This window comes from Danio rerio, chromosome 8 (assembly GCF_049306965.1).
Source record: "Danio rerio strain Tuebingen ecotype United States chromosome 8, GRCz12tu, whole genome shotgun sequence".
Taxonomy (NCBI): Eukaryota; Metazoa; Chordata; class Actinopteri; order Cypriniformes; family Danionidae; genus Danio; species Danio rerio.
Genome location: NC_133183.1, coordinates 52,756,290 through 52,781,030, shown reverse-complemented (window position 1 = coordinate 52,781,030; position 24,741 = coordinate 52,756,290). Strand labels below are relative to the sequence as shown.

The following is a 24,741-nucleotide window of genomic DNA, read 5'->3' as shown; positions in this document are numbered from 1 at the left end:
CACAAAAACATGATCATTTATAATGGTTATAACATAAGTATTGTATCAGTTGTAAACTTATCTTTTATCACTTTACTCCGAATGACCTTTTCGCTTTGGTTAGAACAAATCTTCAATATGGTGGCCATGATTGATCTTTGGAGGTGGATTTATCTAATCTGGAATGCATTGTCAGTCTGCAAATCAAAATGCAGATATGCAAAAGAACTAATAATGTCTCTTATTTATCAATACTTTACATTTCATTTATTCGTTCGTTGGTTGTTCGTCCGTCCACCATCCATCTATCTGTCCGTCCGTCTGTCCGTTCATTCATTCATTCATTCATTCATTCATTCATTCATTCATTCATTCATACATTCATTCATTCATTCATTTATTCGTTTGTTCATTTATTTATTCATTTTCCTTTGTTTTATTCCCGGATTTATTTTGTTTATTCAATTCACCTATAGCACATGTATTTAGACTGTTCGGGAAAACTGAGCACCCGGAGGAAACATGCAAACTCCACACAGAAATGCTAACTGACCCACTACACATTTCTATAAACGGTTAAAATCACTAAAATCACCATTCCTCATTCTTCTTTGTTTTTATTTATTTGCAAACACCCCTTCCACCTTTTTTCTTTAAATTATTATTATTTTATTATTATTATTATTTCTATGTCCTTCAGTACCAGTGCAAAAAAAGTCATTTTCTAATGTAGTTGTTCTTTATTCACGCCATTATAAGAACAACTTTACTGCTCCTTGACTGTAGGCCAGGGGAGGTATTACGGAGAAAATCTCTGTCAAACATATCCAAATGAAGTGCTCTGTTCATTTATTCAGTTGCCTTCAGCTCAGTCCCTTAGTCCACTAATCCAGCATATGTTTTACACAGTGGATGTCTTTTCAGCTGCAACCCAGTACTGGGAAACACCCACGCACAAACACACACACACACACACACACACGCATGTCTTTTACTGTGAAGGGAACCGGAGAACGCAAACACAGGGAGAACATGCAAACTCAAACTCTATACAGAAATGCCAACTGACCAAGCTCGGACTTAAACCAGCAACCTTCTTGCTGTAAGGTGACAGTGCTAACCACTGAGCCACCATGCCTCTCTAAAGTGCTTTGTGATGCACATTACTAATCAAAAATCAAGTGTAGATATATGTGCGGTAGAAAATGTACAAATATAACTTAGTGGAAGAGAAGCTTTGCTCAAAATGTAAATAATTTCTGACATAAAAGAAAAGGCCTGTAATTTTGATTCAAACAATGCAACATAACCGAGCTCGATTGGTTTTGTTTTTCAGTGTCAAAATTAGATCGTAAAGTTTTCATTTTGAGCTAAATTACAATTTCAGTTTTGGGTTTTATCTTCATCTCCAAGGTTTCTCCATGATTATAATATCCATAAACCCACATGGGCACAGAATAGAGCAGGTGGCGGGCTAATCTAATATATCTGCTTTTTTTTTTTTATTAGGTTGAGCTCTTTTGAATCAGCTCATTTGTAGCCTGTTCATTGAGCTGCTATACCTCCAAGTGTGAAGTGCCCAACTGCGGGGACCGAATGAAAGAGACACTATGAAGTGCTAAAAGGGGGGCCATGCAGAAAGAGAGTGAACGTAGAGAAAGTTGGAACGAGATGTCGTTCAGAAAGCAAAGCACTGAATGACTGATAATGGGAGAAAGAGTTACACCAAGCTTTCGTATGTGCCCATATGTACGCATGTGATGGAGAGAAAGAGCGAGCGCTGAGAGCGGCACGCTATGATGGTATTGTTTTTGTGACAGAGATCAGTGGCTGGCTGAATGTGCTTTATTTGCAGTGGGGCTGCTCTCCCAGGCTAATAAAATGTGAAGCTCCCGCTGCCTGCAGTGGCATGCTGTGCACAGCGGGAGACAGGGCTTTTTTGTGTTCCCCTGCCCAAATTATGGAACCGTCAATACCCTCCCTGGATCCCGTCAATAGAACCACGCTTTGTGACTGATGGGAGACCAACTTCAAGGCTATCCTGAAATAACAGTGAAATAAAACAAGAGAGATGGAGGGAGAAGAAAAACTTGACCTGTTTTTCCCCAAATATGCTCTGTATGCTCCGGCAGTCTGACACAGAAGGTTGTTTTTAGGATCGTCTGAGGCTTTGTGAAGACTGAGGCACTCAATAGAGCAACAAACCATCGCTATCGTTTCACTTTCTTTACCATGTGGGAGGGAATGCTCTGCTATCATCACTGTTGTTGATTTGCCTTGATCTGAATGGTGACATACCCTCAGGGTGAAGTCTGAGACATTAGACGCACTGTTGCTGTGTTAGCATTTGCATGTATTCCTCATGAAACCCGAAAGGGATTTTCCAGAGTGTTCATAGACCTACCGTTTTTGTGGAGGAGGGGGGCTGCTGGGGATATTTGTTGGGGATTTTAAGGCTAATTAGCAATAAGCAGGCATTTGATTTGGGATAATTATTTACACTTGTTCAAGCAGCATGGAAACTTAAGTACAGGTCAGGCTTTGGACTGATTCACAATGTCCCTTTAGCATTTCATTGAAGAAAAAACTTCAGTCATTCAAAATGAGAACTTTAAGTTTAATAGCATTGCCCTTTAGTAAGTAACTTTAATCATATTTTAAATAAATGTCCTCCTAACTTGTTTAATTTGTATAAAAATACTGCATGTTTACTTTATTTAATCTTTTATTTAATCTAAACATTTTATTGCTTAAAGACCCTTTTAGTCATAAAAGACTTTTAATTATTTTCAGTCATAAATGACTTTGCTATTTGTTTAATAAATCTAGTAAGGATTAATTAAACATTTAGGTTTAATTTAAAACATATATTTTGATCAAAAGTTTATTTTTTTTGTTTTGAAGAAAGCAATATATTTACACAGCAAGCATGCGTTAAAGGTGGTCACAAAAATACAATACTTACTGTAAAAATTTACAAACTTTTGTTATTTAAGTATTATTAAGTATTTTTTTCATTTTGTAAATTATAATAGGTTCAACTGGCGATGCGGTGTCGCAATGGCTAGCACGTTCGCCTTACAGCAAGAAGGTCGTGGGTTCAAGCCTCAGCTGGGTCAGTTGGCGTTTCTGTGTGGAGTTTTCATGTTCTCCCCCACAAGTTCAAAGACATGTGGCACAGGTGAATTGGGTAAGCTAAAATTGACCTTAGTGAATGAGTGTGGTTGAGTGATGTGTTGAGACTGGAAGGGCATTTGCTGTGTGAAACATATGCTGGATAAATTGGCGGTTCATTCCGCTGTGGTGACCCCAGATTAATAAAGGGGATAAGCTGAAAATAAAATGAATGAATGAATAATAAGTTCAGTGAAATATACAATTAAGTTTTTTTCACAAAAAAATTGTTTAAACAAAAAAATTTAGTATATCATAATCTCTCAAACCACTCACTCTAAAAAAAATCTTTTTCAGAGTCATTTCATCTCATTTCATCCAAAATTGTGTAAAATATGGACTAACAAAAACAGTTGAGTTAAATTTGGTCGTATTCACTCAATTAGGACATAACCCAGCAGTTGGGTTAGTCCCTATTACACCCAAAATTGGATTGAAACAACCTGAAACAACCAATATTTGACTTTTCGCTTTGATCCATATTAAATGCATGTTTTTGTTGGAGAGTTCAGTCTGACCCTTCTTGGGTCAGTCTATACTCTGTATACATTGCTACAGAGGTCACGCAAAGGTCACAAAAGTTTAGTTTCGTTCTCAATATCTCACATTTGCTATAATTTAGAAGCCTACGAGCTTAAAGACAACGGGTACAATAGAAGTCAATCAAACAGCAAGATTAACCCTTTGGTGACACTTCAGAGGAAAAGAATCTCGTCTGTTCTTCAGGATCCCGCACCCCAAAGATTTCTGTAGAGTGGGAGAAACATCACAGTGAATTATTAAACATCAAGTACAGAATAAAAAACAAGTAAATTCATCTGTCCTCCCTCTCTATATCCAAAAAAGTGAAACTTTTTCTTGTTCTTTTTCCCCTCAGTTTGGAGTTGGAACTTCAAGTCATTTCTGTGGCTGTTCAAACGGCGGGGAACACGGAGCGTTTGCTGGATTCCTGTGTGCGCATTCAAAAGCCGCCTCTCTCAGAAGTGCCACCTAGCAGTGTGCAAGCGCAGGAACCTCGTGCGGCGCCAGGATTCAGATATGCTAATTGATCAGCGGGGTAGCTCTGAGCATCGCTGCACCCAGCTTTAAATAGACAGCTGCCTCCCTCTGTATTCCCCCAACCTTCTCTCCTTCTTCAATCCCTTTTCTCCTTCTCTATCCTCATTTACCTCACTTTCAGTTCAGCATTGGAGCAAATGGCAGTACATTAATTATCAAGAAGGGCTGATAAATTGACTTCTTGACAAAGCAAAAGGAAAGGGAACTAAAGGAGAAAGACAACCAATCCTCCAATCTTCTCTTTTCGACTTCATCCTCTCCTTGTTTTACCTCACTTTCAGTTTAGCATTGGCGCAAACAGAAGTAAATTAACAAGAAGGGCTGATTAACTGAATTAAAAAAGAGAGAAACTAAAGTAGTCAGACAGCCTTCTCTTATCCCTCTCTATTTCTCCTTCTTTGTGTTTTACCTCAGTTTTGGTTTAGCATTAGAGAAAACAGTAGTAAACTAACAAGAAGAGATGATGAGCTGAATTATTGGGCAAATTGGAAAGAAACATAGCTGAAGGAGTAGATCCACCTTCGGTCATTCTTCTCTCCATTTCTCCTTAAATATCCACATTTCACTTAATTTAATTTCAAGCTTATCTTTGGAACAAACAGCAGCAAATTAACAAGAAGAAACAATGATTTAACGTTCTGGGTGAGCCATAAAGGAAGGAAGCTAAAGGAGAATGACACCCTTCTCTCCTTTTGCAATACTTCACTCCTTCTTTCTCCCTGTTTACCTCATGTCCAGCATTGGAGCAAACACATGTACATTTATTATGAAGAAGAACTGATCAATTGACTTCTGTGAAAATAAAGTTTAAAAAAAACAACCCTCCAATCTTCTCTAGTTTTTTTTCTTTGTCCTTCTCAATTCTCCTTTATTTTGCCTCACTTCCAATTTGGTATTGGGGTAAACAGCAGTTATTAACAAGATCAGTAAATTAAATGACTTCTGGGTGAAGCAAAAGGTAAAGAAACTTAAGTAAAAGGACAACCTTCTCCTCTTCTTCACTATACTTTTCTGCTTTATTCTCCCCAGATCTCCTTTTTTCTTCTTTAAGTTTTAATTCAGCTCCAGAACAAACAGCAGCAAATTAACAAGAAGAAACAATGAGCCGTTTTCTGAGTGAAGCAAAAAGGAAGGAAACTCAAGAAGAATGACAACCTTCTCTCATCCCCTCTCTTTGTTTTTTAGCATTGGAGCAAACAGAGGTAAATTAACAAGAAGAGCTGAGACTTTTCTCCACCATCTCACACACGGAAAGAATCTATATGAGGATATATGCGCATATCTGAAACCTATATGCAGTATATTTGCACATATGTGATAACTTATATGCTGTATATATGTGTATATATGCAACATATAGGCAGAATTGAGGTGCATATATGTGCATATGCAGGCCAAATAGGTCTTCTGTATTGCTTCTTCATATCCACATAAGCCCTTTATGTTAATACATGATATGTCTCCTATATAGCTCATATCTCACTTTGGCAACTGTCATGCATGATGCCTTGCCTAGCTCATATTTTCTATTATAAAGGCAATAGCTATCTAGCTAGCAGAGTGGCATTTATTCATTGTTGAAATTCTATCAGAATCATTATTTTGGTTGAGGTTTAATATTTAGCATTGAATTAAATAATGAATCTACGTTGATAGTTCAATCACTTGCCATTGTTGTAAATACCCCAAATCAACCAATGTTGATAATTTACACATTTCTTAACACTGAAAATACTTACATTGTTTTAACGTTGATATTTTGGTCATTTACTATTGTTGAAAATACTGACATCGAATAAATGCTGATTTTGTGAACATTTTGATCTATTTCTCATCATAGAATTAACATTATTTCAGGGTGCAAAACTGGCTAAAAATCAATATTGAGTTTTAATGTTGTTTAAATGATAGTTGGTTGATGGTTTAACATTTATTTAATGTTAATTTAACTTAGGTGTGCTATCTTGGTAAGAACTAACTTAAAAAATGTTAAAAACGTATGTATGTGCCACTTAAATTTGCTATCGCTAGTAATTGGCATGTTATAGATTTTAACCATGGCAAATAAGTGAGAAGAGATGGAAAGCTATGATGTCTACACGTTTTCCTGAAACATTTACAAGGTCAATTCTTTCTTGTATGAGAGAACATTTTGTCCTCTTTTAAGTGTGCTTGCATGAGAAGCAGAAGTGTCTGTGGTTTTTTGTGTGTGTGTGCGCATCGGAGGTCTGAAGGTCAACGTCTGGTTTCAGTCTTGCAGGTGTTAGAAATATGAGACCATGGTCTGGTTTCATTTCGCAGCTTCACCCACGCTGGAAAATTCCACTATGCTCAGATATGAAATATGCTGATTCATGTTAAGAGAAAATGCTGTATGACTAGCCCATATTTGGAGTGCCTTTCTGCTATCAGCCCCTGTGTATAAATATCCCTGTCCATCCTGTGTTGTCAGGCTTGCAGAATAAACCATTCTAACTACAGTTTGGTCTCTTCTCATGTCTCCGGGTCGACCTGCTGAACTTTGCTGAATCTGGTGCCTAATATAGGGGAAATCTTACAGATCTGGGGGCTCGTCCGGGATACATCTGATCAGGTAAGAGAATTTTTATTCACACTGCCTGCTCCGGTGTATCTCAGGAAATCGTAAGATTTTAGTTACAATTGAGTTGAGAGGTCTGTGCTCTAGAGCACAGAACATCCTGTCAAGTTTACTTTCAACAGTAAATTGCACAGAAGGATTTGTGTCGTCGTACTCAATTAAATTTGGGTTCCACAAATCAGGAAAATTTATTAATTTGACACTTGCTAGCCTGTCAAGTTTACTTCAAACAGTAAATTGCACAGAAGGATTTGTGTTGTTGTACCCGATTAAATTTGGGTTCCACAAATCAGGGGTTTAATAAATTTTAGTAAATAAGTATTACGCACCAGCTTCAGCAATATGGGACAAGGATATCCAAAACCAGAACCCAGTGAGAGTCCAAAAGAGTGGATGGATAGATGTGGCTGGGGATTTTATACTGAACCTTGGCTGTCCAACTTAGCTGGGTGGACAGAGGGACAATCTCAATGGAGAGACTTTCCTAGGGAAGGAACATTTGACCCAGGTTTCCTTCAGTTAGCTTACAAATTGATATGGGGATCCAGAATGTAATGACCAATATATGATGAATGGATATGACACATGGTATAAAATGAGCTCCATATGGAGGGATAAAAAAAAAAAAAGGGCATTTTTACACCTAAAACCGTTTTAAAATCTGTCCCCAAACCCAAAAGCAGAAGCAATACTGCCCGTAAGGCAGATAAGAGGGGCTCTCTCGCAGCTGCTAAGACAACTATGACGTCACCACCCCCTTAAACGGGGCCTCCGCAATCTATTTCATGCTCTGTAAGTGCTTCTCCTACAGTGCCTTCTATTTATCCGTCTCTGACAGAAATGATTAAAACTAAACCAGACCCCTCCGACAGCACGGAGGGCACTACTTCAGCTTCTAATGTGGCTGCTGTATGGGTTGCTAAACCACGAGGGATAGAAATAATTCCCCCTTCACCCTCTGTTCTTAAAGATCTCATATCTCTTCTGCCCGAAGTGGACAAACCACTGCAATTTGTAGACATGCTGTTGCGCAGTTCGCGTCACTGCCAACTAATTGGGGCAGATTATCGATTTATCCTCCAAACCAAAATGGGTTCGTCCTATGACAATGAAGAAATAACAACAAAAATACCTGCTCTTGATCCCAAGCTTGATATAGTACACACAGAGACAATTAAGGAAGAAACAGATGATAAAAAGACACGTACTCGTATAAAAACACGCCTCGCGTGGAAAGATGATCAGGAGGAGCTCCTGACAAATCTAAAACAGCAGCTTACTAAATACTTAGTACCATACTTACTGGTCTGAATGTGACGCCACGACTGATCCTAATGGAATAATGCTAGATGGCAAGGGCCGTTTATGCCTGCCATCATCCTGTGCACCTTTTCTCGTCCGCGAGTTTCACGGTGTTACACACCGCGGCCGAAGAGGGGTAATAGACACAATGAGTTCCTTTTCCTTTTTATGCATCAATAATTTACAGCACCATGTCAATAACACGCTAGATAGATGTCTGATATGTGCTCAAAATAATATCACTAAACCTCAAGCTAAACATCAACAATTGCCCCTTCCTGAAACACCTTTTCAGGAATGGCAGGTAGATTTCACACATCTGCCAAAGAGGGGTCCTAATAAATATCTACTGGTTTTTGTGGACAAATTTTCAAAATGGGTTGAAGCCTTCCCATGCAGTAAGGAAGATGCTAATACAGTTGTCAGATGTTTGACAAGAGAAATCATTCCAAGATATGGTATACCATGTGCCATAGACTCAGATAAGGGAACCTCATTTACTGCGAAAGTAATACAAAATCTAGCTAAAGAACTCCAAATTAATTGGCAGCTACATATTCCCTACCATCCACAATCATCTGGTATAGTAGAACGAACTAATAGGACCATCAAGGACAAATTAAGAAAGGCTATGCAACATGCAGGGCACTCAAATTGGCTCGCCTTGCTACCTGTCGTTTTAGCAGACATGAGGATGTTTCCTCACAAAAGTCTTCACGGTCTCTCTCCTTATGAGACTGTGATGGGACGACCCTTTCCCTCACCATGGAGGCAAAGGGGTACCACACTGGGTGACGGTTCTTTGGATATCCATATGAGTGAATATGCACAACAGTTACTAACAACATTGCATGCATACTGGACTAACATACATTCTGGTTCAGCCCCGATGCCGGTAGACCCAACACACCCCTTTAAGGTTGGTGACAGAGTAATGATTAGACAGTTCAATAAAATGAGCACAGAACTGGGGGACCCCAAATATGGCCCCCCGACGGATGTCGTGGCTGTAACCAGAACCGCCGTTTTAACCTCCTCTTCTCCACAGTGGATCCATGCAACCAGGATAAAACGAGCACCTATTGAATAATAAAAATGTATAAGTTTTGTACTATGATAATCTGTCTGCAGACTCTCTTTGTTTTACAGATACTTTGGGGGCCCCCACATCAGCTAGCACCTCCACGCAGCATAACTACTAGAAGGATAAGCATGAAGTGGCTATGGACATTGGGACTGTTTCTCTTTCTTGTTGCTCAAGCTAATGCAGCCAGGCTGAAACGCTGGACACATGATCATGAATTTGGATGGGCAGAGGATGGGGCTGACAATCCAATTGAAATAATATGTGGTATCAATATGTGAAAGTTTTAGCTAGGTCATATAATGTATCTGGTTGTTATGTATGTTCTGTTATGCCTCATTCAGCCAAGCAAACCCCTCTTTATGCCAAACCCATGAATAAAACAGCTGCTAAATGTTTTGCCAGTTTTGCAGGATCAGGGTACCAGAATCCATATATAATTGTCGATGACTACGATCCATACCGGATTGGCATTAGAAATGGTACATGTGATGCTCTATTTTGGGTAAAATTTGGCCATGCTAAACCCTCACCTATTAGCCACAAGGTTTTTATTAACCACTCTATTACACACCCTGTGTGTTATAACCAGACCATGGGCTCTCATTTCATGGGAAGCACTGTTAACTGTCAACAAATTGCCTCCTCGGGAGAGGGGGCCCCAGTCGACATCTCAGGACCCTCAAATGGCACTTATGTGGTCCAGGGTGGGTGGTGGTTGTGTGGGAAAAACGCCTACATGTCCCTACCGGCCAACTGGACGGGGCAGTGTGCCCCTGTGCATGTGACTGATCACACTTTTATTGTGACAGCCCAGGTCCTGTCAGCGCAGCAAAGAGTTAAACGCAGTGTCCCTGAAATGAAGCCCCATGACTCTGTATGGGGTACTGACGTGCCCGAGGATTTTAAATTATGGACCACTGGTAACAAAATGGTATTGGCTCTATTTCCGCAAATAGGTGTGGGAAAAGCTCTACTAAGAATTGAGACCCTGGACTATCGCATGGGCCTATTTCTGAATGCCTCAAAAATAATTAATGAGGCCCAGAATAAGGAGCTGGGTAATCTACGTACCATGGTTTTGCAAAATAGAATGGCTCTAGATCTCTTAACAGCATCCCAGGGGGGGGTATGTAAATGAGTACTGCTATGTCTACTCTCCAAGGGTTAAAAATTGCCATGACTTCAGATTATGTTCCCGACACAACTTGGGGTTGGATGATGGGTCTGTTCGGCTGGGTAACTCCTTTCCTTACTATGATAATTCCTGTATGTATTATTTTCCTTCTTATTTGTTGTTGTGGTCCTTTTCTCTTGCAATGTTTAATGAATCGAATCTATGCCACAATGGACCGTATGATGGGTCAACGATATGATAAGATTCCTCTGTGTTAGGCCTTTGGCCTAAAAGAGGGGACTGAGAGAACATTTTGTCCTCTTTTAAGTGTGCTTGCATGAGAAGCAGAAGTGTCTGTGGTTTTTTGTGTGTGTGTGCGCATCGGAGGTCTGAAGGTCAACGTCTGGTTTCAGTCTTGCAGGTGTTAGAAATATGAGACCATGGTCTGGTTTCATTTCGCAGCTTCACCCACGCTGGAAAATTCCACTATGCTCAGATATGAAATATGCTGATTCATGTTAAGAGAAAATGCTGTATGACTAGCCCATATTTGGAGTGCCTTTCTGCTATCAGCCCCTGTGTATAAATATCCCTGTCCATCCTGTGTTGTCAGGCTTGCAGAATAAACCATTCTAACTACAGTTTGGTCTCTTCTCATGTCTCCGGGTCGACCTGCTGAACTTTGCTGAATCTGGTGCCTAATATAGGGGAAATCTTACATTGTATGAAGATAGTGGAAAAGAAAGAAATGTATAACAAAATGGTTTGTCTTTCTTCTTATTTATTGTTGTTGTTTTGCCTTATTTTTGTTCTTGTACTATATTTATTTCTTGTAATATTTAAGTAAATAAAAATTATTAATCTTTTAAATAATGTTGTCTAGCAGCTGTATTTTAATAATTTTACTAACATATAGGCGAACATTTATGTATCCATATATGTGCATAAATGTACATATATGTACATATAATATAGGAAAACGGCCAATTTTATTTGTCACATTTATCAAAGACCTATATCAAAACCTATATTAAAACATATATGTTTATAGAGGTTCTTTCCGTGTGGGCCAACTCAAATCTTCTCATTTGACCTCAATTTAGTTTGTTTAACTCTGTAGTAAACTGATAAATTAACAAGAAGAAGCTGACTTCTGAGCAAAGTGGGAAGTAAAAGGATTTCTCCTCCATACTCTTTAATTCTCCTCATTTTGCCTCACCTTCAGTGTAGTATTGGAGCAAACAGCAGTAAATTAACAAGAAGAGCTGATTAGCTGACTTCTGGGCAAAGCGAGAACTAAAAAAGAAAGACAATAAAATTGCAGAGGCTGTTTGTCTGCGAGTGAGAAAGGGCCTCCACCGACTCTTTATGGCAGCCAGGGCTGCATTAACGCTAAGTCCCATTTATTTTTCTCCTTGTCCAGAGCTCATGCTGAGCAGGAACCTGAGCTGATTGGGTTTCATTCACAGGTCTCTGAGTCGGCAGTAAATTCAGCCGGGGTTCCCTGAAGGGCCCCTCGACACCTCATCTCCAGCTGGCTGAGCGCGATTGTTGAGGAGCTGAGGAGTCACGGTGGGGTCATTTTCTATGGCGCTGCTAAGCTAACTCACTGCGCTCCTTTCTCTGGCTCTTTCTTCCTCTTCTCCTTCCCCGCTCCCCTCCTGCAGGTTGCTAGGGCCTGGTATTTGCTCTCCGCGGCCAGGCTGTAATGACAGCCGCGGTGCCCCTGCTGGCTCTCGGCTAGCGATCTCTTTGTGCTACTTGTGGTTATTGGGAGTGAGAGGGCAAGAAAAGAGCGATGGCACACACACACACACACACACACACACATAAAAAAATAATCATACTTTTGCACATACCCATTCACAGATTTTGGACCTGTTGAGTAGGGTGCAAAATTCACATTGGTATAATTTTAATTAGACTATTAAACTCATAAAACACAATAAAAACACATTGTGTTTGTCTAGCATTCAAACTTTTTTAATATATTAAGATTAATTTTAAACATTAATATGTATTAATGAAATTATAAATATTCATTCATTGATTTTCTTGGTTTATACATGTCCATCGAGTGATTGACGTGACCAACAGCGCATGATGAATGATGAATGATGTTTGTGTTGCTCTGCAATAACACTTCCAATACACTAGCTGGCAATAGGTTTTTATGTTCCTCTGTGTCAAGTTTTTTTTGCTGGTGTTTTATTTTTTCTGAATGCTTCCTTAATGTACAAGTAGCTCAAACGCGCTCATTTTGGGGCGGGAACCGGTGGACGTGCAACAACTTTAATCATAAAATAAACACAGAACAAAACTTTCAATCTGGAGCTCCTTCACGAGACTCGACACTTGTAAACACTTGCTCCTATGAGTTTGCGTGGCTTTTAGTCCTATCCACACTAGTCAGCGCTACTAAGCTGACCAATCACAGAGCTTATGCTGCGTGTTGTTGCAATGTGTAGTTACATTTATGAGAGGTGCCGATCAGCGTCAGTACAGTACTGGGAAGCATCCGTACATGCTCACATTCACACACTAACTCATACACTATGGCTAATTTTGTTAAAGATCTATTTTTGGGGAGTTTTGCATTTAGGTCTACGAGCCTTGACTTGAACTCAGGATGCCTGAAGCACATTGGTGCTATATGTTCTGCACTGACTACTAGGCTTTCGGCACCAACTAACTGGCACCAATAAATGATATATTTATTTTTATTATATAATGAAATAAATGACAAGCTGTAATTTAAAGAACTTTGATGAAACATAGTCTGGCTGTATTACACGCAATGTAAAACATTTATGCAATAAATTGCACTGCATGTGGTAGTTAACAGAAATGTCCATAAAAACAATGAAAATTGTGATGAAAACATCAGAAAAATGACAATAGTTTTATTTTTACATGTCATATCTAGCAAATAGCAAGCAATGACTAAAACTGAAGCAAAACACGATTGAAAAATAAAATAACATAAAAGACATTTTAGAAAAAATACAAATTAATATATTTTTTCAAAGCTAAAATGCAAATGGAAGATGTAAATAAAAATCCTGATTTAAAATCTTTAAAACTGTAACAGTGTCTCTATTACTAAAATAACCTGCAATATATTTTCTTTCTATTTCACTGTCTTACATTGCTCAGTCATCTCTTGCTCATCACTTCAAATCCATATTTAATGCCTTTTTGTTTATTTGTGGTAAATCTGAGCCACTTTCAAAGGGATCTTGTATAACCCTGAAGGGCTTTGTTTTGCGGTAATAGCCGGCGCTGAATCCCTTTTATCACTTTTTATCGCTATTTGACCAGTTTAAAATGTAATTTTTATTGACAGACTGTTTTCAGACTCCAATATTCTCTTCAGGAGATCTCTACCCTAAAGGCAAATACAGTGTATATGTTCCCTTTGGGAGAGGGGTGAGTGTTTATGGTCCTCAATGGGACAGATGCTCATTCAAAACACCCAGTCAACACAGACATCATATCACACATCCTCTAAATACAGCGGCTCTTAAAAAAGGCCAAACACCAGCCATAAAAACCCTAATGACAACACTAATAAAACTACAAAGACATGAAAGAGCCGGCTGAAGTCTGTCATGCACGGCTGGCCAAACCTTCCTTCCTGCTTCTGTGTCTGCTGATGACAGGAGGAGGAAAGAGAGCGGACAAGGGTGAATATTTTTATCTTCTTTTGGATTACTGTCTGATTAGCTGCTTCAGCATTGTTGGTTTGCCAATGACCGCAACCGACTTTGACTTCATTTAACCCTGTTTCTTGTAAAGCTAGTGTCTGTCTTTGATACATATAAAATACATCTATCTATCTATCTATCTATCTATCTATCTATCTATCTATCTATCTATCTATCTATCTATCTATCTATCTATCTATCTATCTATCTATCTATCTATCTATCTATCTATCTATCCATCCATCCATCCATCCATCCATCCATCCATCCATCCATCCATCCATCCATCCATCCATCTATCTATCTATCTATCTATTAAAGGGCTTGACATGTTTCTAACTTAGTTTATCTTGGTCTTACATTTTGAAATAATTATCATAGAAAAGCACAAAGGGGGTGACATTGACACATATTAATTACCTTTGAACTTTTTGTCAAATTTTTAGACGTATTACACAAATACACATGATTAAATATACAAAAGTATAACTTATAACTATAACTTATTAATAGGACATCTATATTTTAAAAAAAATCATTGATTCTAAAACATTAGGTTGCATCCATTCAAGGTCAAACAGTACATAAAAAATGTCAAAATACAAACTGCAGGCCTCTCTAAACCTCTCTTTTTGGTGAGTTTACTCTGCTGTCATTGCTGTCAGATGGCCCAGTTGCGATTAGTTACAGCATACTTCACTTACAGCATATCAAAAGTAAAACATCCAGAATTAAAATTCATCTATGCAGACTTATACAACAAAGTGATACAAACAGTGGCGCAGTGGGTAGCAGGTTCGCCTCACAGCAAGAAGGTCGCTGGGTCGCAGGTTCATACCTTGGCTCAGTTGGCGTTTCTGTGTTGAGTTTGCATGTTCTCCCTGTGTTTGCGTGGGTTTCCTCCGGGTGCTCCGGTTTCCCTCACAGTCCAAAGACATGCGGTACAGGTGAATTGGATAGGCAAAATTGTCCGTAGTGTATGAGTGTGTATGTGAATGTTTCCCAGAGATGGGAAACTTGCTGGATAAGTTGGCAGTTCATTCCGCTGTGGCGACCCCAGATTAATAAAGAGACTAAGCCGACAAGAAAATGAATGAATGATTGAATTGACAGAAAGCAGTAATTTACAGCTGCAACTCCAACTTCAGTGTTTGAGGTTTAATAGAGCAGACATATGCTAGCAAAATGCTAATTTTGCAAACCGATGCAGATCTGTGCAGGAGCTCATTTCAGGCAGTTCAAAATCATTTCTGTCTATTGGCAGATAAAACTCAATTTATTGCACATTTTTTAACTTCCCAGACCTTTCACATTCATAAACACTTACTTTTTATTACACTAGATGGAAGGGGAAGTGAAAAGTGGTCAACCAAAAAAAGCTAAATTATTAAAATTTTATGTAATGTGAACTTTAATACAAGTTAGACTAGTTAGGTGTCAAATTAAACAACTAGGCTGTTAACAATAAAAGAAAAATAGAGATGATCTATTTAATACTGTACATGCACAAAAAACTTTTGTGAGACCAGGTTGCTGAAGTCATTGCAATTCAGAAACATCACAGAAATCTTAATAAGTGTTGATGGATAGATATTGGCTTCATCTGAATTTACATACTTCCATACTATATAGCTTGCTAAATACAGTATGCGAGCCAAGTAGTATGTCCGAATTCATAGAATTTAAAAATCAGTATGCGAGAAGTACCCGGATGACCTACTACTTTTGGTGAGATTTTGAAGTGCACGACGGATGCATGCTACGCTATCCCATGATGCACCATGAGAAAAGTCATGAATGGGAGTGAAGCAAAACAACTGATGTAGGTAGGTCATGTAATAATGACGAAAGGGTGGATGTAGTACGTCCGAGTTCCATTCATCCTACTCACATTCATACTGTATAGAACATCCTAACGGTCGAGTTGTACATTTAAATTTAAATGCAGTACCTACTGAGTAGTAGGCGATTTCGGACGCAGCCATTGTCCGAATGTTTTGGAGCTACTGTACATCAAATATGACCAGCAAAGAATCAAAGGCTGAACGTTTATGTGTATTGCTCTGCATAAATCAAGCTGTACAAAAGAGTTACACAATGGCTGAATGACATCAAGGCAATCCAACATAATTCCACTTTATCTGATTTACAGTTTCGTTCAAACAGAAGACACGTCTTTTGCCACATCTCTATTGTCCACAGCATCATTTTCTCTCCCTTTGTGAAAAATAAGAAAACAAAGCACATGACAGATGCCTTGTTGGTCTCCGCAGTGACTTTCCCCTAGTGAGTCTTTAACAAGGCTCCAGATATTAAAAAAGAGTGCAGTTTTTCTTGACTAGAGCCAAGTCTTTTTGTGTGCATGGCAAAAAGCCACAGAAGCTGTGCTTTGTTCCATGAGAGCGAGGCAAAATTATGTTTGCCTTTGTGTGTGCGTCGGGTCCATGCTTTCTCAGAAAACATTTGCATGCCCGATAAACAGCAGCATTTAGCAACTTCCTTGCCTTTGTTGTAGAAAAAAGGGAGAAATAAATATCATATCTTTAAACCAAACAGAATTTCATTCACTTTGAGTTTTAACTCTCTGATGTGAGTCATTGGGGACAGTTAGACAAAAACCTCAAAACACACTATAATTACAATATGCAAAACACAGATTTCCCCATTAGAAGCTAAACTTGACACCAATTAGATATGAAATTCAAGAAAATCTCTTATTATTATAATGTGCTTTTGATAAGTACTCACTAAACAATGAAATTAATCCCACGGTGGTTCAAAAAGGATTGATTACTAGCAAATCTTTAAATAATTTTTCTTTTTTGAAATTTTAACCAAAATTGTTTGGGAAAAACTTTTAGGAGACGTTTAAAGAACACTGTTTTCAACGAAGCAGTTCAAACTGATTTTGCGCTTGATTTTTTGAAAACATTACTATTGTTATGTTTGGATAAAAGTTCTGACATCCTTCTCATGTGTATTATATGTTCAGTCAATAGTCATGAAAAAGTTTTTTTACCAAAAACAAAAATGGTGATCTACAATATGTATTTGCACATGTGCCACGTGCTTCATTGCAAAGTTATATTCGTATCTTCTGGCCTGGCATGCATATTGGTGCGATTTAGTTTGGTTCAAGTCCCGGCTGGGCCAGGTGGCATTTCTGCGTGGAGTTATCATGTTTTCCTGTGTTTGCATGGGTTTCCTCCAGGTGCTCCAGCTTCTCCCACAGTCAGAAGTCATGCGTTATTAGTGAATTGGATAAACTAAATTGGTTGAGTGAATGAGTGTGTGTGAATAAAAGCAATGGAGGTTCATGAGTTAATGTATGATGGCCGATTCACACAGGGCGTGAGCATCAACGCTTGAAGGAGGGTGTGTCTGAAGTTGGGGCTGACGCGATTGTCATGGCAGCGCCAGTCAATGAGAACGCAATCAGTTTTTGCATAAAGTGATCTGATTGGCTGATTTTTCCATTGGTGATTGAAAAGGTGAGAAATTCCCAACTTCTGCAGCAAGTAAAGCCGCTGGCACAGTGCTGACAGATCCACAATTTAGTTCAGCAAAGCTTGACGTCACCAATTCAAAGTGAATGGCAAGCATTGATGCTGATGCCCCAACTTCATTTGGGGAATGAGGAATTCATTTGGGGAACTTCAGCAGTTCATTTTGCTGTGGCGAGCCCTGATAATAACTCCACTGATTGTATCAACATACTCTTAATTTTCAACTAAATTAGGAGTTGAGAATCTTATTTACTGTTTTAATAGAAACAACAACAGACTTTTGGACTTCTTCAAGTATTTTTCTTTTATTAAAAGAGTCTAACATATAAAAACAGAGCAAAGGACTCCAACCAGCGTAATTACCTGAAGAGCCCTATAATGTAACATAGAACCTACTGAGTGACTGTGTGTGTGTGTGAGAGAGAGAGAGAGAAAGAGACTTTGTTAATGACGCCACTTAGGAGATCAGAGACAGAATAGATGTATGAAAGGTGTGATGATGGAAACCGCTCAACCATTTAAAGATGCATTACTACTTCAAAGATTGAACTGTGTTGGAAGGACAGACACTTTGACCTTTTGGCTTAGTTACAGGTAAGAGACTTATTTAAGATGTTTTTTCAGAGTCATTTGAATTGTGGAGATATACCGAGCCACTGCTAAGTCGCATATAAAACTGTATGTGTTTATTAAATATAATTATTATTTTTAATCTCTGTTTTGTTCATGATTACTTTCATTTAAAAACTTTTTGAAAAAACTAAACACATTGAGATATATATATTGAGATGATATTATACATTTATACATTACAATAATATACAATACAATATCTATATCACAACTTTCTTGCAGTTGTACGTAAAGTTTACACAGCAAAATTGTGAGACACCAAGTTAATACTCAGTTGTGAGTTCATAACATGCAATAGTGTGATGTCAACTAATGTTTAAAGGTAAAAGTCCAGAACTGTGGGAACAATGTCAAAGTTATTCTTTTTAATATTTCCTGTACAGAAAAGAGGCCTCCATAAACAGCTTCAAATAAAGTTTAACCAAAAACTTTTGAGATCCCTTTTAGATACTAGCATTGGGTATAACAACAATAACAACAACAACAACAACAACAATAATAATATTAATAATGATAATAATAATAATAATAATAATAATAATAATAATAATAATAATAATAATAATGCCAATAAAGCATCATGTAAAATGTGCTAGGTGCTGAAATATATTTACTGAGTTTGTAAACATGTGATTTAAAGACTAACAGTTTGAAAGTTAAGATTATTAAATACAAATGTGGTCAAATGTTGACCGATACTCTTCCAGATGTCTGACTTGATCAAACAGTTTTTTCTTTTATGGCCTCACTTTGTCTGTGCTACTGTCTGCTGAACACTGGCTGTTTGAACAGTCCTGGAGAAGCTGTAAAAGTCTCGTTCTTCTCACCCGGCTTCATTAAAGAGCCTGAATCCTCTGCAAACAGAGACGGTGTGAAAGAAAGCGACACCAAGGTCGTTGTCCCTCACCTTGGCACAAACATGTGTCATCTTGCTGTCTGCTGTGAAGGATCGCTATACATCTCTCCGTTCAGCTGTATTTGATGTGGCACTCACCTGTCACGCTCTCCGGACAGATGAGAAGAGAATCTCTCCTCGCAAAGGGCCGCCAATCAAAGCACCTGACATGGGCCTCAAAGAGAGTTTGACGGAGGGCCTGTTGACACCCCTCAGCCGGCGCCCCAGCTCTTTTAAGCCCCACTTCTGCCTAACATCTGCAGCGAGATGAAACAGAATCATAATTGGGTGCAATCACGCAAGAGGCGAACCGAGCGCTTCTTTTACAGACGTGCTAACATTACAACACATGCCGAGCATGCTTTATCCTCAAGAAAATGTGCTGTGGAAAAGCTATGTTTTACTTAAAGCATGAATAATTGTATTAAATTTACTCATGTTTAAAATTTTAAATGAAGATATATGAGTTTTAAAAGAGAATTAATAGTAAATCCTATAGCGTTAAAATATTTAGAGTATACAAATTTATGAATCAACTTGCTTTCTTTAATATAATCAATAATGTTTTAATTAGGCTGTGTAGCTTTTGCTTCTTAATTTGTTTTAATCATGTTACTTTGTTATTGAATTGTTACTATTAATTTTTGAATTTTTGAAGGTCACCTGGTGTTGCCATTTATCACTCTCATTCACCTCCGAGAGCACTCTTCTTACAGACACTTAATCTGGAGTCTTCTGAATGTCTCTATATTTAAAACATAATGTGTTTTAGGCATATCTTAGATTAACTTGTATATTTTATAACTTTACAGATGGTTACTTTTTATCTTTTTTACTACATTTAAGTCCTGTCAACGCTACAGTTTTTTGTCAATGAAATTGCTTATTGATATAGTCACTGCTAATATCTAAAGATACCTTTGTTTGTCTCTATTTCTCTTGAAAAAACTAGATGTCAATGATTATTTTTTGTCAATATGTTTGTTAACAAAGTTTACACTATTACGTTATAATGTTGGTGAGTTCCGAGTTGCAGTAAAGTAATACAGACTGAACTAAGACATACTGTATATTGATTTTCCTCTTGGCCCTTGAAACAGAGTGTGAAGGGTAAGGGCTTTAAAAATTACCCCTGAGAAATAGGACAGCAACACCTGCACATATCATCATATGTCATCACGATATCTTGCTTCAAATAAGATCAATGATCATGATTGCTGTAGTTTTTTCAGTTGTGTTATTCGTCTGTATTTATTTTTTAGCAAATCACTGAAGGCAACAATAATCATGACAATCTGTGCATTTACACAGTGGCCATTTATTTATCAATGTAAACACACAAAAACAACATTAACATTATAGCAGACACTGTAAAAAGCTCATTCCCAACTAGACTTTTCTGACAGGGTATTTGAGTATCATCGAGTGTCAGAATGTTGTGAGACTACTATACAGGAGTTATGATTATGGATTATAGATAGCGAAATTTAGCTGTTTTGATTTTAGCGGGGGTTTTTTTTAAAGCATGATGGTAAAACACGAAAGTGGTTATAAATATATTAATTGAATAGGCAAAACGAGGGTAAGGGGAAGGGCTAAGGGGTAGGATTGGGCCTTAATGACTGATAGGATCTCACCTAAACCTGAACTGCAATCGCTGCTGCAATCAGCCATGAAAAAGAAGAACTGTTCATTGCTCTTATTTTCAATTGCTATGGGAAAAAGTATCAATATGGGATCCTCAAAAGAATTTTCTACTGACCTCAAAACATAATAATCATCAGTCAAAGCAAATTAGCAGAAAAATACAAAAAGTTATCAAAACAATTATAGTTTGTTACAATAACAGTTATCTGTCTCCACACTCAGTAGTAGAAAGTCACAAATAGTAAGTGGGATGCTACAGGAACAGATCAGAATGTGGTATATAGCTGAAAAAGGGTTTCAGTGGCCACAGATAAACCACAAACCACCTCCAAAGAGCTCCAAGAACATCTTGCTGCTGACAATGTCGTTAAACAACGTTCAACAGAACAGCACATTTTGCAAAAGGAAAACTCAATAGAAGGGTGATGTGGAAAAAGGCCTTTTCAACAAGTCAAATAGACAAGCCTTAATTAGTTTGGAATAATGTCCTGTGGACAGATGAAACTATGATTATTTGCTCTCAACCAGAGGCCATTGACATTTCTGGGTCAACATATTTTGTATATCATAATTGAGAAGTTATCCAAGAACAATTTCTATGCCCAAATGTAACCCAAACTGTCGGGTATTGAATCAGGATTATTATTACACTGATGTAAAACCACATAACCCTGACTTTAAACCTAAACTTAATGTGAATTGTAAATTTGTCCCTCAAATCTGATTGTATGATTGGAATGATGTTTCAGAATTTCCAAGGATCATGTGAATGTTGAAATAATGATGAAATGTCAGCTTTTAGATCCCAGGAATAGGGGAAGAAGGGAGTTTGAGGTAGATCTCAATAAGCTCCCCGACTTGTTAATGGCTAATGACATATTACAGGCATAGCTATTGAGATAGACTACTAAGAATTTATCTAGATCACGTGTTTTTGGCCTGTGGGATGAAACCAGGGAAAACCCACACAAGCACGGAAAGAAACAGAAATGTTGACTGGACCAAGGACTTTTATCCTGTGACATTCTTGCTGTGAGGCAACATTGCTAATCACTGCCGCCATGTTGCCCAATCTAGAAAAAGGAGAGGGGAGTAGGGTTGAAAGGGGGGACTCTTCAAGACGCAGATACTAAGGTAAGAAACTCTGTTTATTTTTGTAGTGAGTTGGGAATCATCTAATCGGTTAATCCTGTGTTATCTAAAGCAGGACCAGCCGTGGTCAATTATAAGCACGTCATCCTCTTGAAATTAGTTTATAAATAAACTTCACGTTACAATATACTGTATATAACAAAGTCTCTCTCTCTCTCTCTCTCTCTCTCTCTCTCTCTCTCTCTCTCTTTATATATATATATATATATATATATATATATATATATATATATATATATATATATATATATACACACACACACACACACACACACACACACACACACATACAGAGAGAGAGAGTGACTTCATTATTTCAAACACAGTATATACTGTATAGTGTATATACATATAAGGATCCAAAAAGTATTTTAAAATGCACATTGAAGTACTGAGTGTCTTGCTGCTGTAGGAGAGTATTCACACTTATACAGATGTATAAAGAGAATACACATATAAGACAGTCAAAGGACGGCAGATATAAACACACACAAAGTCAAAGTTACAAAGTCTCTATTTCCCTCTCTCTTTCTCTCTCCTCCTTTCATTGCATTTGTATATCGATTGCACCCACCTCTCCTTTCATTCATCCAGTCAGTGGCTTCACTAGAAAGCTCGCGCACTTCAATGTGACACTCAAAGGGCCCCTACAAAAGGTGTTTGTGTGTCAGGCACAAGAATGTTCCCTCTAATCACTTTCTCAGCGAGAGAAAAAGAGGGCAAGAGAAAGAGGATTAAAACAGCGAAGTGTGTGTTTTCTCCGCACTGCGTTTAATCAAATACTTTTGAGAGCAGCGTTTCCCAAAAGATCAGCGTGTCTCAAAGAGCCTGCGTTTGAAGGATGTACCTGACCCTGTTTTCTGACGTGTGTCAGCGTGTGATGCGCTGACGTTTGAGCACAAACAGAGAGGAAGAGGGGTGTTGTCTGACTCTGTTCTCACTTCAAACTTTATCATATGATTTATTTTTTCTTTTTTAGAGCGCACTGCATATTTTGGGACCGCCCGCAGGATTCAGAGCTGGATTGACTCGTGTAGGCCTTTCTGCTGATTTTAGAGGGCTTTTTTTATGTAGAATACACATTGTGAGGGTCAATGAGGACTAGTCCTGTCATCAGACTTTAAAATACATCTAGAGGATGTTTTACAGCTCCAAGAATCTGAAGGGTTTGTTCTTTTTCGAAAAGTAGCTGTTAATTTTTTGTCCTCAGGTCCTGCAAGATCTAAGTGATATTTTAATTCAATAAATAAGCAATATCACACGAGTGGCAGTGTGATATGGCTGTATATCGGCAGTGGTGGGAGGAGTGCGATACAGCCATATCGCACTGCTACGAGTGTGATATTGCGTTTATACAACAGTTTGACGGCATAATTGTGTGTATAAAAACAAAATCAAACATGGAGAGTCTCAAAAACTCTTTTGTATGTGGAACTACTTTCTTCCGCATTGGATTCAAATCATAAACTGACAGTTAAACAAGTGAGCATGCATCTTTTAAACCAGGGGTGCTCAATCCTGTTCCTTGAGATCTACCTTCCTGCAGATTTCAGTTGCTACCCATATCAAACACACCTGACTGTAATTATCAAGTGGTGTTCAGGTCCTAATTAATTGGTTCAGGTGTGTTTGATATGGGTAGCAACTGAAATCTGCAGGAAGGTGGCTCTCCAGGAACAGGATTGAGCACCCCTGTTTTAAACTTTAGATCTGTAGTGTCTGCTTTTTGCTCGCTGTATGTGGGCAGAGTAATACACAAAGCGTAAAGAGGCTGTAGGAGTTCTGATATTGCAGAATATCGCATGGCTATCAGCCAATCAGATTTGAGAACCAGACAGAACTGTTGTATAAAACATAATAATGATAATATTAATATTGATACATACTAATTTTAGTATAAAGGGCGACACAGTGGCGCAGTAGGTAGTACTGTCGCCTCACAGCAGGAAGGTCGCTGGGTCGAATGAATGAATGAATTTTAGTATACAGCAACACCCATTCCTTGGAAACAATTGTTAAACATTTGAACACTGTAAAAAGGGACATGTTTGACATGTTAATGAAACCCATTGCTTTTTAGGTTATTAATGGACTTGATTGTTTTTCAACTAACGTACATTAGGTCAACTAAGCACTTTTTCAACAACTAAGGAAGCCTAGGCACCTTAAAATGATTAAATAAAATAACTATGCACAATTAGTACAAAGAAATAAAGTCAAAATACCACTTTTAATGATTAAACTTATTTTTTAATAATAATAAGAAGAAAATGAATCACTTCTTTATTGAAATAATTTTAGTTTTGGCTAAGTGTTTTACAGAAATAACCATACATTTTAACACTTTTTTTTGCAGAAAATACATTGACCAAAATTAGTAAAAAGAATGATCAAAGGTAAAATTTCTCAAGGTTACAGCAGTCAGAAATTGGTACGGTACTGGGGCTGATCAATAGATACCTTTTGCAATGGCAAAATATAGCAGAGCAATGGCAAACAGGACTGCACTTTATATTATTAAACTGTTTCTGAATAATAAATATTAAAATCCAATGATATGCAAAGGCACAAAATGTTGTTTGCTTTAATAATACAGTTTGATGCTCCTTTATGTCATATATTGCATTCAGTTTGCAACTGTTTGAAGAACAAACAAAACATAATTATCATCATACAAGTGAAATTACTGAACATACACACAGGAGTCAATGAGAAAAATACACATTTTAGAAGAAAATGATGGCCCTCAGAGGCTTTTGCATCTGAACTCTTCATTTACAGTATTATAATTTATATTTAATGATTCAGATCAGACATTCTTAAAGTTCATACTTAAGACTCAGAAATATTTAGATATTCAGCTTCAGGCACATCTTTAGTAGACACA

At 37.9% G+C, this 24,741-nt stretch overlaps 1 long non-coding RNA gene across 1 annotated transcript; it reads left to right on the top strand.

Annotated features, from left to right (window-relative positions):
- The first annotated feature begins 6,662 nt into the window (after window positions 1–6,662).
- LOC141375895 (uncharacterized) lies at window positions 6,663–10,955 on the top strand. Its single transcript, XR_012384698.1, has 2 exons — window positions 6,663–6,805; window positions 9,263–10,955. It is a non-coding gene; the product is annotated as an uncharacterized lncRNA (long non-coding RNA).
- The last annotated feature ends 13,786 nt before the right edge of the window (window positions 10,956–24,741 follow it).